At 36.2% G+C, this 13193-nt stretch overlaps 1 long non-coding RNA gene across 3 annotated transcripts; it reads left to right on the plus strand.

The window, feature by feature from the left end:
- The first annotated feature begins 3524 nt into the window (after nucleotides 1-3524).
- LOC127182912 (uncharacterized) lies at nucleotides 3525-8380 on the plus strand. Of its 3 annotated transcripts, XR_007829972.1 has the most exons (6): nucleotides 3525-3791; nucleotides 4948-5013; nucleotides 5644-5704; nucleotides 5947-6092; nucleotides 6184-6277; nucleotides 7347-8380. It is a non-coding gene; the product is annotated as an uncharacterized LOC127182912 (long non-coding RNA). The 3 variants fall into 3 exon arrangements; XR_007829971.1 differs by lacking the exon at nucleotides 3525-3791 and having other exon boundaries at nucleotides 4326-5013; XR_007829970.1 differs by lacking the exon at nucleotides 3525-3791 and having other exon boundaries at nucleotides 4326-5704.
- Nucleotides 8381-13193: the final 4813 nt, after the last annotated feature.

The raw sequence follows: 13193 nt of genomic DNA on the forward strand, positions 1-13193 counted from the left end.
TTGAAAAACGGAGACAGTATGATGTTCGTCATAGAAGACACACTGCAGGACTGCCAGACACTGCCAGAATTTCTTTGTAACAGCCATTAATCGTCTGTCGTCTGCAGCTTTTAGCCTAGGATTATAGAAATCCTGTAGGATTTTCAAAATTTGTCTCAGACGGCCAAATCGTGGCCAAAATCGCACAGTGTGAGCCCGGCTTAACTCTCAAACCTGCTTCATAGAAGTCAGGGCAAGCAGTAAAGATATCTTGTATGATGTATGTCTCTGCATGCTCCAAAGATTTAAAGAGGGCTTCCCTGAGTGCGTCTAGGACCAGGGATAGATCCCATGCTGGTAACATAGGTCTGATTACCGGTCTCAGATGATGCACTAATTCTAATTCTGGACAGTGTGGGGCAGATGAAGCTTATCGGTGGGAAAGCATAAAACAGGGTATTTGGCCTGGGATGTGCAAATGCATCCATCTCTAGTGGTGTATCCGTCCCCTTTATTGAGAAGAACTTTACTGACAATGTGTCATTTGAGTCAGGCAGATCCACTCTTGCCTGACCATATTTGTGCCATATCTCCTGAACCTGAAGTGAATAACCAGCGCTCTCTCTACCCTCAATACCACGACTGAGGTGAGAGCAAGCATAAGTATGGATACTTGGCCACACATCACATCACGTCACGTCCTTGCCCTCAAATGCAAACCTTAGAAATTGCCTGTGCTGGTGATGGATCTGAATATGGAAAAAAACTTCTTTTAGATCTATACCAGTCTCCTCTTTTTACAGAACGGAGCAGGGATTTGTGTCATCATTTTGAACTTGTTTTTCTTCAGGTATTTCCTTTAAAACTCTGAGGTCCAGAATATATCATGCTATACAGAGTTTAGCTCCATCTTATCTTTCTGAACCCTTCTCCTGGGGTGTTTGATTGGGGTTGGAGCTGAACTCTACAGGACAGCAGCTCTCTAGGAGTAGGGTTGACTACACCAGCCTTAGGCACTATAATTCATCTGGGACACTCAAATCCTCACGCTTGCATTTGACGTTTTAAGGCAGGGCTGGGTAACTCTGGTCCTTAAGATCCACTTTCCTGCAGAGTTTAGATCCAACCTTGATCAAACTCTTTCTGCCTGTAGTTTATTAGAGCTATGTTCAAAATCGTCCCCTACACCCTCACTCAGTATTCCCAAGATTAGTCCACTAAAATAGTCCAGTTTAAGGAGTGAATAAAAACAAGTGACTAAATTTGGACACTGAGAATGCCAGAAATGCTTGCTGTTTAACAATCATTTTGAAACTTAGCAAACTCCAGTAGTAATGAAAAGATTTATCTTGAACTCTGTCATGGAAAATACACTATACCCACATTGGACAAGCGGTTTGGGATATGGCTGAGATGGATGATTCAGTCCATTCTTTGGACTTTAAAATGAACATTACAGTACACATTAAGTCCTAAGGCATGGAATATAATGGCAAATTAAATGTCCTGAATAATTTAGGATAAACAATGACAAGACATGGGTTAATGGTTTTTCTTAGTAATGGTCCATCAATGTCTTTATTAATATTAATATGAAAAATATAATGCCTTCTCTTGACATAAAAGTAATTTTAGTAATATAACTTCACCATAAAATAAAAAATAAATATTTAATTTCTCAATATTGAATTTACCTTCAGTAAAAACCACATCACTGTTTCTCTGTGAAAATTACAAGAATAATTGTGTTTGTATTTGCATGTGAAATAAATGATGGAATAAAATATTTTTTACTCTGTAGTCTTTCTTTTTATTCACAGATATTGACATGTTCTGGAGTATTATTTTAGTTCACTCAAGGACAATAAGTGTTTAAGATAAAGCAAAGAGATACAGTTTCTAGAACAAATTATACCAAAGCATATATACACAACACTTTTGGAGCTGTTTCGCTAGTTATTCATGCACAGAAAAAGGGGTCTGTAAATATTTATTGAATTCAAATCAGGGGCCTGCTTGAATCCAATTATGTATTTAATGGATTGCAGACCATTTTTTTTATTTCTTGGCTATAGATATATTGGTCTTGGCACCTACTTAACTGGTAGAACATGGTGACTGCATTGATTGGTTAGTTAATTGCATAAAACTAATCTTAAAAAAACACATAATAATGTAATTCTTAATCATCTTGGCACATGACTTTTTTTTCGCAATAATTGATTTGTTCAAGACAAAACTCATAGTAAACACACACTTGCATGTTCTTACATGAAAATAGTGCACTCTGAAAGGATTCATGCACTTCACATACACAAATAATCAAATAATCAGGAGTAATTGAGACAAGACACATAAGTGGTGTTTCTGAGGCGTGGCTCATCGTCCCACCAACAAACTTTATGCCCCCTTGTGGTTGAATCAGTTCATGACTCAAAAAAACAAAACAAAACAAAAAAACCCTGCCTGTTATTTAAACTTTAATGGTATGACATTTAACTTTTACTATAACAACTCAATACATTGAGCTGTTTATTGTATTTAGTAATAATGTTTTTCTTCTTCTTCATAGCATTTTTCTATTTAAATCATTGTTTAATTTCCCCATGTACAGCACTAGAACTCACAAGTTTTTCTCTCTTAATCAGTCAGATATTTGTACAGCTTCATAATGAAGCTTCCACTCTCTCTCCTCTTTTCCTCAAAATCTGATTCATCTCTTCACTGTCCTGTCCTGTAGTATTTTATTGTGTGCCTCTGTCTGTCCACATCTATCCTCTTTGTCATCATTCTCTTTTTCTCTCTCCATTTTTCTCACCATTTTTACACACATCCGTCTTTCCCCTTCACTCCTGATTTCTCCAGCCACCAATCTCACCTCTGACATGATCAAAGCTGAGTGTATCATCACACTGATTGATGTAGCTGCCTGTAAATTGGTTTTAAAACCACATTTGCTTAATGACTGAGTGTAAAGAGGATTAAATGTGTGATTCTCTCTTAAATTAACTCCCTTTCTCCCACCACTCTCTCCCTTCTTCTGTGCTGATCCTTTAAGCGGTATACTCTTGTGTCATCTATAGGAAGGACCACAGAAACACTGCAGGATTTTTAATGAGAACTCTTGTATGCTAATTCCCTCTCCTCCAGGCAAACACGCTCACAATACGTAAACATCCTCCTCTCCTCTCTCACACAATTATTGCTGCTAGTAAACATTTGTTCATGGACCCCATTGATCATAATAAAATGGGATTACTGTATATTACAATATCAAAGTAATATCTACAGGGAAAAAGCCTCTTTTAGGGTAATATGCGGTATTTAACTTCACACCTGTAAATCGATTGCTTTGTTTCAAAACAGGGATTAAAATTATTACAATGTTGCGTTTTAATTTTTGGTGCAGTTTGCTTTCACACAGCAAAGTTTCTAAATGGGCCAAATGTGTTCATTCAAGTCACACGCGAGTAAACTGTCCTCTCATTGGTCAAAGTTCCGCGGTTTATTTTCCGGGATTCTGCTCAGCTGTTAGCCGTCAGGATGGAACAACAACAGATTTGCGGGCTTATATTGTTGCATTTTTTTTGTAGCTGTCGTTATATTAATTTATCATTTTGTGCAGGATCCAGGATTCGTCGGGAAAACATTTTTAAAATACACCTACTACAAAGAGAGCACTAAGAAGGCATTATAAAATGAAAATGCGCGCTTTGATTTTGAATGGCGAAGACCTGCCCACACACAGACATTCACAGGTTCATTTTAAGCGTTATTAGCAAAACAACAAAGCTGCATCTGTTCTCAGAACTGTAAGTACCCATTATACAATGTGATATAGCCTGGTTCGTTGGATCGAATAGCTTTGTCACTACAACTGAGCCACTCCAGAGTTCGTTTTCAATCGAGCCGAGACCTCCTTGTTCAGGCGATCTCAGACCGATTGTTTTGGCGCGGATCCGAGCGCGATTGCCGTGTTCACATATGCCCAAACGAACCGAGCTAAGGGGGGGAAACGCGCCATGTTCCGAAACAAAGTGCCAGGTGTGAAAGCATCCTTAGTTGGTCTATTTAACATCTAACAGTTTGTGAAACTTTCCAACCAACTCATCTGTTTATTGGGACTTACACTGTAAAAAAACACAATTTGTTGAGTCAATTTAAAATAATTTGTTACCCTGCTGCCTTAAAATTTTAAGCTCAGTCAACTCAAATAAGTTTAGTCAACTTGAAATATTAGGTTGTACTAAGTGACAAAGATATTTGAGTTGACTAAACTAAAATTTTGCTTTGTTAAACTTAAAAGCTGGGCTTGTTACCCCAGCTGCCTTAAAATTTTAAGTTGAATCAACTAAGTTTTCACTTAGTTTCAACTTAACATTTCAAGTTGACTAACTTAAAACTGACTGAACTTTTAAATTTTAAAGGCAGCCAGGTAACAAATTATTTTAAGTTGACTCAACTAATTGTTTTTTACAGTGTAGTTTATCTTGCTATGAGGTGGTTGTTGTTTGATTTTTGTTGACTTGGATTTTATAAAGGTACTAAAATGAGTCAGTCATTAGGTACATCTACATAAGCTACAGTTGGTTTTTGTATGGTAAAGCTGTAGTCTACATCTCTCTGTCTGAGTGATTATACAGACCCTTTGCATCAGCCAAGCTATAAAGATTAGGAAAACACCACAGTGCAATCTGCTCCAGTTAAAATCATTTAAAAGTATGTTATCCACCTACACTGAAAAAAGTGCACAAGGCATGTCATTACTCTAATGAAGTTGTCATACTTGAGCTAACTCAAAACATTTAATTTTCTGTCTAGCATCAGTGTAATGTAAAAAGTTTGGTTGATTTAAATTAGAAGTAAGTCTTGTTAGTGTAAAGTAAATACATTTCTGTAAATTAAATTAAAAATATTGGTTTCCATTGTCTTCTAACGTCATCCGTGGTCGTGCGTGTCGACGTTCAGCTTTCCGCCATCTTGTTACACCGCATGGATGAACTCGGCGTGGTAAAACGGGAATCAAGAAAATTGGTAAGTAATTTTAAACATACGTTTGGGCTTATTATTAACATTATACATGTATGATTTCATAAAATATTATGTTGTACTGTTGTTTTACATACAGTTAGTATTACTAGTTTGACGGCTCTAACTCGGCTAGAAGGTTTACAAGTTTCCCTCATCACGATGTTAAACCGAGTGGAAATAAAAAAATAATAATAATAATAATAATAATACAAGTAAACTGCTAGAGGTGAGATGGATTGATATTGAAATGTAGTATAAAGACTGTTTCTGGTATACTGGAGTGCGATACAACAGCGTGCATGTACTTTATAGATGGCACCGCCATGTATAACGTACATGCACGCTTCAGACGCTTTGTATGGACTTAACGTTGTTATGAAGCTTTATTATTATGATGATTTTTATTGATTTATTATGAAGCTCACGTTCGCAAGGTATTCGCTGTCCTTACTTGTATAGTCTCTCATTTATGATTAATGTTAACACATAACGGTAGCTTAACCAAACATGTCTTCAGTGATGTGCCTAAACACTTGTTATTTTAACGTATTGCGTCGACCAGCTTACCCAGTAAAGAAGTCGTCTGTTTACTTTTATGTGAGCCAGTTTGTTATTTCTCTTTGTCTTTTGTAGGATGGGGTACAGCTCAACAACAATTAAGACAGGTTTTAAATAATCCAGTCACATGAAAAACGTAAGTAATTTGCACCTTTTAATTATTGCTTTATTTAAAAATGTTAAAAGTAAGTGACTAATCCTGAATTTCCATAGTTTTTACCATGGGATTTTAGTATGTAGTGTTTTTGAAAATGTCTTGGATGCCTTAATTATACCTTTTGTTGTTTAATGCTTTGTGTGTATGTGTATTTTTACAGCTAGTTCTCAAAGTGAAATCATTTTTTTCAGAAGTCTATTTTCTGTTTCTCTTTCTTACAGATTAATGCCGAATTTTTGCAAATCACGACCCTACATTTACAGTTGAGAATTATGGCTTCTTTGGACAGACAGAGCTCTCAGCTTCTCCAGGTTATTAGGAGCCAAGGTGGGGTCCTCCGTGAAAAAACGTTAAAGTTATGGATCAGGTATTGGTTGCATGCGAACAAAATTGCTTGTGGCAATTAATTTAGTAGCGTTTTGGTCTAATAAAAACAATACACCTTGAACATTTTGTAGAGTCCGGACATAGACATCAGAAGAGAGTGCCTGCTGAAGTGCCTGATCATGTACCTTCATGTAAGATGCAAGCTGTCTGATCAAAGAATACCAGGTAATGTAGACAATGCAAACTACTGAAATTTTCTCCAACCATGTTTGCCTTAAAGTTATATTTCACTACCAAATCAACATCTCCCCATGTTTTACTCGCCCTCAAGGCATCCTATCTGAATATGGTTATATTCTTGAAGAACAATACAGGCAAAGTTGTAATCCTACATATCATTTTACTTCCAAGAGGTAGAATGGGAGTGAATTGTTGACTTTTTGCAGCTTCAAATAGTGCATCCGTTGATCAAAAAACTGCTCGACACTGCTCTGTGGTCTTAACAAAGGTCTTCTCAAGCCTTGAGGGTCAGTAAAACGTGGGGAATTTGATTTGGTAGTGACATATCGCTTTAAAGTAGTTCAAGTAATTGTGTTATCATTTACACATCAGCCTGTGTGACTTTCTTCCACAGAACACAAAAGAATATATTTTGAAGAATGTTGTTAAGAGCCCCCCATTCACTTGCATTGGTTTTGTGTCCATACAGCAATAGTGCATGGGGGCTGTGCTGTTCTGTTACCAACACTGTTCAAAATTCTGCAGAGGAAAGTAATTCATACAGGTTTGAAATGACAAGAGGGCGTGTAAATGATGACAGAATTTTGAATGTGAACTACTCCTTTAAAAGGGGTTGGTTCACCCAAAAATGCAATTTCAACACTGTTGAGTAGATTGATAAATGCCACTGATTGGCCATTGTGGTACTGCACTCAACAGATATGTCTGTAATTGTCTACAATGGTCAACACATGGGAGCATTTGATTGTACAAGTGTTTAAGTGTTTAAAAGCATTTTCAAAGCCAAAGAGAGTGTAAAAGTACATCTTCACCCAAAAATGAAAATTTTGTCATCACTTACTCTACTCTTGTAATAAACCGTACAAATTTTATTTTTACATTGAACACAAATGAAGATATTTTAATGAAAGTTAGCAACAGACGTTTGGGCTCTACATTGACCTCCATAATAACAAAATTTTGTAATAAATTTTCAGATGAAGGGGTGTTTTTTTTTTTTTTTTTTTTTTCTTCCAAAGTCCCTCAATTATTCTCTGTTCTTGTATGTTTTTAGGCTGACCAGAGGGAGGAAGCGGAGAGAGAATTTGAAAAGACCACCATGGCATTTTTTGTGATCCGCGAAAGTGATGCTCTTAGTTGTGCACTGGACATTTCCATTGTCATTGACGGTGTGGAAGTACTAAATGAGTTGCCCTCTGTTGCATGTGTCTGTGCCATGATCTTTGGACTCATTTATGCACTGAACTTAAAATATCCTGAAGGACTCAAATATACCTTTGAGGCCTTTCAAAAAATAATCATGGACATAGAGAGTAAGCAGATGAGCCGAAGGGTGCAGAACCTCTCTTCAAAGCTGCAGGAGTACATTTATTTCCTTTGACCCAGCTACAATGTTCTGCTGATGGTAAATTTCTTCGAAGATGTTGGACTGTATAAAGCCTTTTGTACAAAGTTAACTGTACTACTGTTTACTAAACCTGATTTGTTTTATCTTGGTTAAGTTGTGTTTTATCTAGGGTTAGTTAAATAGTTTACCCAAAAATGAACATTCTTACATTGTTTACTCATCCTTAAGCTATTCAAGTATTTAACTTCAATTAAATTTGGTTCAGAGACATTTTATGACAATTTTTTGATAAGTTTGAGATAACTGAGATAAGTTTCATTTTGGGGTAAACTATTCCATTGGCTAATTTGGTAGGTATTTTATTAAAAGTGTTTGGTTTTACACTGCCCATTTTAAACCAGTTTTTGGGCCAAACTTGTTTTAACTTCAGAGGAATTCTAAAGGTTTTATTGTGTAGTCAGTTCTAAGTGACTGTTCATGGAAAGATTGCATGTTTCTCTTTGAAATGATAACTGATTCTTATGGTGAATTTACATTGTATCCAGTGTGTCTATGTATATGGATACTAAAAACTGTTATACAGTATGTTTTTATAACAATACTATACAGATTGTAGAAATTTTTTATGACAAAAATGGTCAAGTTTATGATGTGTTTACATTGTTAGTGTGTATTGGTATGAGAATACTGTGCACATTGTAAAAAAACTTGTATTATGACAAAATAAATTGTCAAAAGTTTGATGCTTGAAGTCATTCATCTTTGATGATAAAATTACACATTCTGAAAGTAAATAAATTTCTTTATATTACATTAATATTTTAAGTTGTATTTGGTTGGATATTTGGTTAGATTTGGTTGTAAAGTAAAAGAATTAAGTTAATACAAAGAAAACATTACGACAAAGTATAATTTGAGATTTTATTAAACTTAACTTTGATTCAAAGATACTTTTTGCTTTGGCTAAGTAATGGATAGTTAATTCTTTTCAAAGTAAAAATTTAAAGTTGATAAAAAGTAAAGTAATTAGATGTAACAAGTTGACGCAAAATTTTTACTTTGATCCAATGAAACACTTTTTTCAGTGTACTTCATTGGTGCTAGAAAAACGACAGTCTTGACATCACTAAGGCTGAGCATATGCATTAACTGAGACATCTAATATCCTCTACACACAAAGGAGAGGAGACTCACTGCCGAAGAGCTCTCTGGCACTCATTTAGACCACAATAAATTAGAATAACACAGCTGTTTACATTTATGCCACAACAGTAAGAAGAGCAGCACAGCTTGTCGGTAGAAGATATTATCTCAAAACAACAGTTCTGCATTAAACTAAAAACAGGGCTTTGATATTAGCTTAATGTATTTATGAACTGAATTCATTTATACTAGAGGATTATTTACTGAATAGTTGTTTTGGGAAAAAAATCTCATTTGTTTTTTACAGTCCTATTTCTGGTAGCATCAAAACACTTCAGACACACTCAGATAATCTACGTGATGACAATGAGAAAAACAGATTTTTAACAGAGAGAAGGAGAAGCACTTTAAGAATTTCAGAATGCAATAATTGCCCTCACAAAAATTGGAGGCTGTAACCCTTGGCAACCCAATGCTGTTATTATGTGAGTGTTTCGAACCATTGTCTGCCAGAATAGAGCTGGATACTACCAGACAAACACTACCACAGATCCGCTCAGAAATGGAAAGAACGGGATTCTTTTAACAGAACCAGCACTGCAATTATAGCCACACCGCCACACAATGCTGTGACACCATAAACAAGGTTACAAAACTCAGTACATTTTCATAACCAATTTCAATAACAGGGAGCACACCAAACTGACTTGACTTGTAAAAATAAGACAGTTTTTGGCATACCATCCTGTGATCACTGTTTGAATTACAACAGGGGCAACAGATGAAAATGATCCACTGGGGACTCATGGCTCCACTATTTACCGTATTTTACTGTTGATTAATGAGCACTGTTCCTATAAAATAAAATAAAATAAAATAAAATAAACAGTTGTAGTCAGGGAAAAAAGTCTGCAAAAAAGATGTCCCCAAATAAAGGTAACAAAATTATAACAGCATGATAATTCCTTCTGAACATAAACCACTGCAACTTTTTCAAGGTATGGTCTTATTGTCTTATTGTGCTATATTGTAATGTAATGCATGACCATGAGTAATACTGATGTAGCCTTCAGTTCAGTCTCATAGATGCAGTTACAGTTATTTGCTTAGCGGAAGTGACTTACAAATGAAACATTTTAAGCAATTTGTCACTAGAGTTAACATTTTCATCACACAATGCCTTGTTTAAAACATAAGCTATAAAAGTTAAGAAAAATAGAACAAGATAAAAAAAAATGATATATGACTGATATAAAACTGAATATCAGTGAATGGCTTATCAGTTAAACAATATTCGCATTTGCAATTAAGTCTAATGTGCACAGCAGCATTTCTTACAGAAGACCTCACCTGCACCACCAACACTACATTACTCTCCAAGAAGGCGCAACAGCGGCGACACTTCCTGCGCCGACTTAAAAGAGCAAGTCTTCCTCCACCCATCCTCACCACATTCTACAGGGGCACCATTGAGAGTGTGCTGACCAGCTGCATCACTGTCTGGTACGGGAACTGCAGTGCTGCTGACCGCAAGACCCTACAGTGGACAGTAAACACAGCTGCAAAGATCATCAGTGCCCCTCTCCTCTCCATCCTGGACATTTTCCTTGCATGATGCTCTAGTAAAGCTACCAGTATCGTAAAGGACCACACCCATCCCTTCCACAGTCTCTTCCAGCTCTTGTCATCAGGAAGATGTTACCAGAGCATCAGAGCCCGCTCTGCAAGACTGCTCAACAGCTTTTTCCCCCAGGCTGTGAGAGCCCTCAATTCCAATCACTTCACCCCCCCTCTGAAACCTCATCTACAGCCCTACCTCATGAAATCAGGACACTCTCTCTCCCCCTCCTCACCTCACCACACTACATGCACCACTTAAAACTATTGAAAACCAAGGTGAATGAGCTGGACAAACCACCTGTAGTAACACACTATTTTTTCTCTGTATGCATCAGACTCATTTTTTTTTTTTAATAAACACTTTCAGTAAGTTAGCTATGTATAGGTTTAAAAATGTTTAAAATGTTACTTACATCTAGTGTTGTATGTTTATATTTATGTTTATGAAACGAAACTTCGTTTTACTGTATGTCCACACATGTAGCGGAATGATGATATAGCTTGACTTGAATCGACTTGTAAAGCTTAACCTGTTTTCTGCATTTATTTTTACAATAGCTCTCAAATAGCTATTCAGACTTTTCACTGTCTTCTCTGTGATTGTAATTTGTGTGTTAATGGTGGGGATTTTACAAGGACTCTATCTGCAGGTCACATTATTATGCCAGTAGGGGGCGATAAGTGAGTCATTGAAATATTCACTCAACCGAGTAATTCATGTTGCTCTGTGATGTTCTTCTTGATATCTGCTTTGACATTGTTTTGAATTTTCAGAAAAAAAAAAAAAAGAAAAAACTGTTGGTAATTAAACTTTGAATAAAATAAATATTATGCGCGCATTTCATGCCGTTGGTCTGAATACCAGTCTACAGCAGGGTTGTCACTTTTGGTTACCTGGCTGGAGTAAAGTTTTGCACATATTTGTGGTTTAATGATCCAAGAATTCATCTTATTGATATAATAATAATTGCAAATTTCCTAAATAATTCAGCATAATATTCTATTACATTCTTTAAAGCTTTTCATTTAAAGCAGTTTCTAGCTCATCCCCACTGCAGTCTGCATTTCAGACGTCATTTGAAATTTGTGACATTAGGTTCTTTATGCTGCAGCAAACATATCCAACCAATTGTCAATTAAGACCCGTCATTGACATTGCAGGATTCACCAGATTAACACTTCGTGAAGTGCAGGAAGAAATCATACTGCGTTAGACCAGTCCAGTCATTAAATTAATTGATTTGTTTCATGTTGTCATTATTTGGTGTGAGACTGAATTGGGTTGGGTGTTGTGGTGCGTCAGTCAGAGCCTGAAAACATGTAGCATGAGTTGGCTGTAATATTATTTATCACCAGCACTCTTGCTTTACAATATTGAAATAGTGACAGCCTGAATATACATAGGCTAAATGGGCCTAAGACATTGCTTATATTGTTCATTTACAATGCACTTAAAAAATATGTTTTTAAAATATGTTTTTAGCTTTGTGCGTAGGAGAGAGACTATTGCACTGAGATTAGCATCACCTGTGGCACAGTGACAGTTTGACCTTCTGTAGTTATAAACAATCTTAACAGACAACGATCCACAGCACACCAATGCGTAACAAGCTCTGCTCATTAATGACAGCTCTGTGGAGCACAGGTCACAGAGAACTCAGTGTTCAGACTCTTTCTAATGGATGCTATTAATTATTTACTGAAGTCCTAGGTGCACTTCTACAAATAACATCTGTGCACAAAAGCTCTGTTCCAAAACTCTACATCTATTTCAGTCACTTTTCCACACATCTACCATATGACCATCAGCAGGCGAAAGTACTGGCGATGAATACAAAAACAAATGAACAGAAGTAGCAGGAGAAAAAAATACTGATCATTGGATTCGATCCATTCCATAAGAAACATTTTTACAAATCTCAAGATTTAGAAATATTTATATATATTAATGCTCATATACTAGTGACATATATGGAGACAACAGTTGTGTAGATGGTGTAGCTATAGGATCTACAGCAGGATGCTTACTCTAGTTGCTCCATATATGGTTATCAATAATGAGCACCTGTACAAAGGAAGCTATTTGAAATAGTGTGGCGGGTCTGGCAGAAGATAAAACAGGTCTGATTGTTTTTCTTAGCAGGAGGAAAGCTTGATTTGATGCAGACTTCTGTTTTTTCTCTCTTTGTTGCTCTTTTGAAGACTTCAGATGGTGCCAACTTTGGATGGACATTCAAAACTGCCAAATAGTATTCTTATTTTGCAAACATTACAATCACAAGCAGTGATCATAGACTTAATAATGCATATACAGACTACCCATATACAGGTCCTTCTCAAAAAATTAGCATATTGTGATAAAGTTCATTATTTTCTGTAATGTACTGATAAACATTAGACTTTCATATATTTTAGATTCATTACACACAACTGAAGTAGTTCAAGCCTTTTATTGTTTTAATATTGATGATTTTGGCATACAGCTCATGAAAACCCAAAAATCCTATCTCAAAAAATTAGCATATCATGAAAAGGTTCTCTAAACAAGCTATTAACCTAATCATCTGAATCAACTAATTAACTCTAAACACCTGAAAAAGATTCCTGAGGCTTTTAAAAACTCCCAGCCTGGTTCATTACTCAAAACCGCAATCATGGGTAAGACTGCCGACCTGACTGCTGTCCAGAAGGCCATCATTGACACCCTCAAGCAAGAGGGTAAGACACAGAAAGAAATTTCTGAACGAATAGGCTGTTCCCAGAGTGCTGTATCAAGGCACCTCAGTGGGA

The sequence above is a fragment of the Labeo rohita genome, chromosome 20 (assembly GCF_022985175.1).
Source record: "Labeo rohita strain BAU-BD-2019 chromosome 20, IGBB_LRoh.1.0, whole genome shotgun sequence".
Taxonomy (NCBI): Eukaryota; Metazoa; Chordata; class Actinopteri; order Cypriniformes; family Cyprinidae; genus Labeo; species Labeo rohita.